Source organism: Lissotriton vulgaris, chromosome 5 (genome assembly GCF_964263255.1).
Source record: "Lissotriton vulgaris chromosome 5, aLisVul1.2, whole genome shotgun sequence".
Lineage (NCBI taxonomy): Eukaryota > Metazoa > Chordata > Amphibia > Caudata > Salamandridae > Lissotriton > Lissotriton vulgaris.
The window spans coordinates 1,881,903,254-1,881,909,804 of record NC_141693.1 but is presented as its reverse complement, the minus strand read 5'-3'; positions in this window follow the sequence as shown (position 1 = coordinate 1,881,909,804).

The following is a 6,551-nucleotide window of genomic DNA, read 5'->3' as shown; positions in this document are numbered from 1 at the left end:
CATTATTATTTTTTCTTGCCCATGTTTGAGCCTTACCACATCGTCTTTACTGCGCCATCCTTCCCCTTCAACGAATACAGCACCACCTGACGCTCTACCAATTCTCATAGGTTTACTGAGTTTAGACTCCCCCTTGCTTACCAAGCCAGGTTTCTTTACTAACACCCAGTCTCCAGGTGCTATGTTTTTGTCTTTAGCTCTGTTCACCTTATCAGAATACGCCTTGTTTCTCATTTGTTTATTCTCTATGTTCTCCCTCACTTTGAGTTCTTCCTCACACACTTCTCTCGTTTCGACAGTTGCTCCTTTCCATCCACCTATTTTTGGTGTCATGATATTGTTACATGCTCTTCCTCTCATCAGGTAAAATGGTGTATACCCAGTGGCTTCCTTTGGCGTATTGTTATACGCATTGATTTTTTCCTTAATGAATCCCTTTACATCCATATCATTTGCAATGGCCATTTGGATTCCTTCTTTAAAGAATCTGTTCATTCTCTCCACTTGGCCATTGCTCTTTGGACTGTATAGAGGTGTTTTTTCCTGTACAATTCCACGTTTTTCCAAGAACTCGACCATTACTCGTGATATTAGTTGTGATCCATTGTCCGATACCATGACCTTGGGCTGCCCCTCACTTTCAAATACTTTTTCAAGAAATTTTATGACCACTTCCGTTGTAACTACATTTACAAACTTGTAACACACCCACTTAGTATAGTAGTCTGTCAAAACCTGCATCTTTCGGGCAATATGTTGAAAGGCCCTGCAAAGTCTATTGCTACTTTGGCCCAGGGCCCGTCAGGAATTTCCACCATTTGCAGTTCGTTCCTTCCAATTCTCCAATGTTTATCTGACCTTAAGCATTTCTCGCATTTGTCTACATGACTCCTTATTTCGCCATCTTTATAATCTTTTGTCTGAGCTCAAATGGCGGCACAAAAACTTCTCCTCTTTTTAAGTAGCCATTCTCTAGTGTTAGTTCATCACTCACCTGCTGGTAAGTTCTCAGTTCATTTGGAATGTTTCTTATATGTGGCCAACTAGTTTGTACGTACTTTTTCACTTTGGTCAGGACAGTATCTTTTTCCATGCTCTCCTCCCATTCTTTGTCAGTTATTGACCCTTCGCACATAACTGTGGCATCAATGTGCGCTACAACGCACTCCGTGTCGTCTTGTTCCTCATCTTTTTGTTCCTTTATTGGCAACCTGGATAAGCAGTCCGCTCTACTATTTTTCCCTCCTTTTATGTGCTCCATCTTGAAATTGAACTCCTGGAGTTTTGACACCAGTCTTATAAATCTAGAGCTTGCATTTCCGTTGCCTCGACCTTTGCCATCCATCATATATACTAATGGTTTATGGTCGGTTACAAGTGTGAAACTTTTCCCCCACAGATAGTCCTTGAGTTTATGCACTGCCCACACACAGGCTAAAGTCTCTCGTTCGATTGTGCTGTAGTGGACTTCTGTGACATTTAGCTTCCTGGAAATAAATGCAATTGTGTTCTCCTCACTTCCCTTTTTCTGGCAGAACACAGCACCGATTCCCTCATTGCTTGCATCTACAGTCACTACGTTGTCCAGTTGTGGGTCATAAGGTTTCAGTGCAGGTGCATTCGCTATTTCCTCCTTGACTAACTTGAACGCTTTAACTTGTTCACCTTTCCACTCATATGCTACGTTCTTTTTCAACAGTCCCCTGAGTGGTTCCACTTTTCCTGCATAGTTCTGTATAAACTTCGCATAATATTCACTGAGGCCAAGGAACGACTTGAGGGTTTCCTTGTTTCTAGGTTCTGGGGCCTCCCTTATTGCACGTACTAAATCATCTTTCGGCAAGATACCTTCAGCTGTTAGGACATGCCCTAGCCTAGGTACTCAATCTCCTTTGTCATGAATTTGCATTTATCCTTTGAGACTGTCATGCCTTTCTTTTCCAAAACACCTAAAACCATTCCAATCAATTTTATGTGCTCTTGTTCAGTTTTTGAATGTAACAGGGCCTCACATCCTTCTGTTGTGGCGTGGGTCCCACTTGGGACAGAGAGGCCCTGGAAATTATACAAATTCTCTGAATGCTGACTTGATTGATTGCCAGCAGAAAGGAGGACCCTGGGAGGCCAGTGTGTGTGAAAGCTGCAAGGGCATCTGCGTTTTAGTAGTTAAGCGAATTTGCTATGGCTGCTCTTGATAAATAACATTGGTCCTTCAATCAATCTGAGTTGCCTGAACCCCCTGTCCTGTGGTGTACTGAGTCTGAAAACTTTGCAGTCATGTAGCCAGATACTGCTCTGCTCAGTTTTCAGCCCGTTAGTACACTTTAGTTCAGTGACTTCTTAGTTTCTCATTGCTCAAATGGGTGTAATTTCTGATATTATTTGTTTGTCTAAATTGCTTAATGCAATTAATGCTCCCGTGAGAAAGTGTCACTCATAGTCGTTAAAATATCACTCATAATTACACTGAAATTGTGAAAATGTCACACTTAGCAATCTGAAACATTGGCAGCTATGCCGACTCGGAATCCGAGTCGCAACTAAGGCTGGACTGTAGGGTGACCAGATTCTCAAAACAAAAAACGGGGACAGGTCATAGACATAGAAGTAGGACTACGGTTTGCAGTAACCATCGACATAAAAGTAGGACTATTTGACAGCTGTCATAGACATAGAAAAGGGACTACAATGACAGCTCCCTCCACAGACCGAGTGGGCACTAGCTCTGCAGAACCTGTAGGTTGTGAAGGAAACTCACACTGTCACAGGCTGCTTGAGCAGGACCCTGGGTGGACATACATCTGTGAAGGAAGCTTACAGTGCCACTGTCTTTGCTGAGCCTGTGCTGTATTAGAGAAAAGCGCACTGCCACAGCACATGCTGCCAGGCAAGTGTGTGTGTGTGTGATGCTTGCATTGGTGCTGCATGCGTTATACCTGCTCTCTACCAGACAGAATTTTTCCCTATCACTACCTGTGCTCTTTCGCTGGAGTGTGTATGTGTTGTGTTGCAGCCTGAGTGGAACAAATTTAGCGGTGGGGGTATCAGCGTAGTTCTCACGAATGCACCTCAGGTGATGGGGTTTAGTGGATATGTCACCTGTAGGATTAAGAAGACCTGTGTTGTTATCCTGGCTGTCCTCACTTGACCGGATTGTGGGATCCTCCGCATGACTTGCTCTTACGTACTTTTCAAGAAAAGGGCAGGATGTAAGCAGGCATAACGTTTGTAAATAAGCATGATGGAAATTATACAAGATGCAATCTAATTCCTCGCTGCATACTTTGGAAGCAGAAGACTGGCGCTGACAAATGTAATTAATTTCCTTTTCTGTGCCTCAGTTCACAATGTGGGCTACTCGAGAACATTAATTAATTAATTCAAGAGGTTTACACTGGATGTCACTTAGGGAATTTGTGGGTGTTCCGTATACAGGATATGTAAGAAAGAAAGCCAGTTTGTCTCAGTGTCACAGAATGTGCACTCATCAACTTGCAGGATGTTCTCCATACAGGTGTATGCCTCGGCTAAACAGTGTCCTCACTGGTGAATCCCTCATGCATTATATTAATGTGCAGATAAATTCCTCAGGTGGTAACCATGATTAGGTTGAATTCGTAAAATACGATTTTGGTAAATGTCCAAAGGAAGACACTCAAAAGTTTATAAGGAGCATCAGTTTGCAACACTTTTTTTTAAAGCGCTTCAAATCATCACTTTATTCAGTTCGACCAGATGAAAGTCATTTGTGGGGCTGCAGAATAACTCACCGAACATCCCTAACATAATGGTCAATTAAGCTGAGCAAGTATAAGTTTTAAAAGAGAATATTAGTGTACTCAGTAACGGCCTGCTGTTTGAAAGATTATTTAAAAAAAAAATGCAACACCTACTCGTTCCAGTAAATTAAATCTTACTTTTTTCTCCTAAAAACGGACAATTAAAAATTTGCAAACATTCGTGACAAGAATTTTCAATTCTATTAAGGACTAGGAGGCGAGGATTAAGCTTAGTCTCATTTCTTTACTGACACATAGCAGCCAATCACAATACAGTAAAGAAAAAAACAGCAAAAGGGCAACCATAGAGTACACCCACAGTATATAAACAGTCTCAGAGGTAACCACTTCCTCTTTCTTTGTCCAAAATCCAGAAGGAAGAACTAATTAAACATCAGGAAACCAAGGAAAGTCAATCAAAAGAACCAAAATCCGAACGTGGAGGCGGAGGAACTTCCAAAAGCCACAGGAACAGAAGCAGGCCAACGAGGAGAAGAAACTCGCAGCAGAACGTCCACAAGGGCGGAGCCGGAGGAACCTCACTTGGGATCAGAGCCTGAAAAGAGATACAAAGCCGTAATACACATCCTGTGTAATTATGAGCAAATAAAGGGTGGGTAGAAAAAATCAAAGCATTCATCACATTTCATTAGGAAAGATCCATGAAGCATTGCATAGTAACAATATAATAGATACATGCATATACAACGGGTGGGATAATCCTCGCCTCCTAGTCCTTAATAGAATTGAAAATTCTTGTCACGAATGTTTGAAAATTTTTAATTCTATGTCAGGACAGGAGGCTCCGATTATGCTTGTTTAAAGCTGATCCACCACCACAGAAGCAACACTATCAATAGGCTTAAAGTAAAAAGTCTTAAACACAGAAGCAGATGACCAATCTGCAGCCTTCATGATATCAAACAGAGTAACACCCATGGAATAAGCTTTGGACGCCATCGCTCCGCGAGCAGAGTGTGCGCCAAACACAGAAACATCAATTCCAGCTTCAGACATAAGTCCCCGCACCCAGCGCGCTAAGGTAGCTGGAGAGACAGGGCGAAAAGGCTTTTGTAAAGCAATCAGCAGTTGACCCTGCATGTCTGAGCGCAAAGAAGCGGTACTCACCTCATAGTCCTTCAGGCATTGAACCACACAAAGGTTGGGGTGAGAAGGGAAAGCAGGATAAGAAATTGAAGGTGTATTAGATTTGGTGCGTCTGGAGAGACGAAAGGAAACTCCTTCAGGAGTGAAGGAGCGACCCGCCAGATCCAAAGCGTGTACGTCCGACACTCGCTTGCATGAAACCAAACATAGCAACATAGTCAATTTAGCAGAAAGTTGCTTGCGAGATAAAGAAGTATTGGAAGGCCATGCCTCTAAAAATCTGAGGACAATTGAAACATCCCACAAGGTAACATACTTAGGAGTGGGAGGTTTCGCAAAACGAACTCCTTTAAGTAACCTGGAAACAAAAGGATGTTCACCCGCGGGTTTCCCATCTATGTGGGCATGACCCGCCGAGATAGCCGACCGGAAACCGTTAATAGTCGAATAGGCCAGACCAGAGGTGGCTAAGGAGGCCAAGAAATTAACAATCATGCTGATATCTGCTGAAACGGGATCAACTTGTTGCTGTGAACACCAATCACACCAACGCTTCCAAGACCCCTTATACCGTTTGTGAGTATTGGGAGCCCATGCTTCACCAAGGAGCTTGGAAGCGTCGCTTGAAAGGCCTGGGAGCGACCAGCGATCCCCGAGATCCTCCACGCGAGAAGGGGGAGGGAGCCCGAGAGGATCAGGGGATGAGGACTTCCGAGAGGGTCCAACAGGAGATTCCACAATGGGGGAAGGAGAAACGGTGGAGCCGAACACATTTCTAGAAGGACCGGAAACCACGCTTGAGCCCTCCAGAGAGGGGCAATCAGAATCAGATCCGTCTGAAATCGTTTGGAGTAGGCCAATACCCTGGGAATCATTAGAAATGGAGGGAACGCATAGCAGAGGGTCGATGGCCACTGCTGGAGAAAGGCATCCGTGGCCAGAGCCTGAGGGTCCGGTCTCCAACTGTAAAAATGCGGAAGTTGCGCATTGAGGCGTGAGGCAAAGAGATCTAGTTGGCAAGGACCCCAACGCCGATGGAGAGCACGGAAGACCCGCGGATGCAGCCTCCAATCGCTGTAATCCCGGAGATGTCTGGAGTGCCAGTCCGCTATCTGATTGTGGCATCCCGGAAGGTACTCCGCAATAACAGTGATCTTCTGCTGCAGACAGAAGTGCCAAAAATCTTTGGCGATCTCCGCTAGGATTCTGGACCTGGTCCCGCCTAGTTTGTTCACATATCGGACTGCCGATATATTGTCCATTCGGAGAAGGACACAACAACTGGACTGCAGGGGGGAAAAACATTTGATCGCATAAGAACCCGCTAGGAGTTCTAGACAGTTGATATGAAGCTTCAATTCCTGAGGGGACCAACGACCCCCGGTCGAGACCGAGCCGCAACGGGCTCCCCAGCCCCACCGACTGGCATCGGATTCTATCACTAGATCCGGAGACACACCGAAGAGGGCTCGGCCGTTCCAGGCCTCCATGTGGTCCAACCACCACTGCATCTCCCACCGGACCTCCTCCGTAAGAGGGATCTGATCGGAATATCCGAGGCCTTTCCTGAGATGAAGAATTTTCAGGCGCTGCATTGCCCTGTAATGCAGGGGACCCGGAAAAATCGCTTGAATGGATGACGCCAGCAGACCGACTACACGTGCC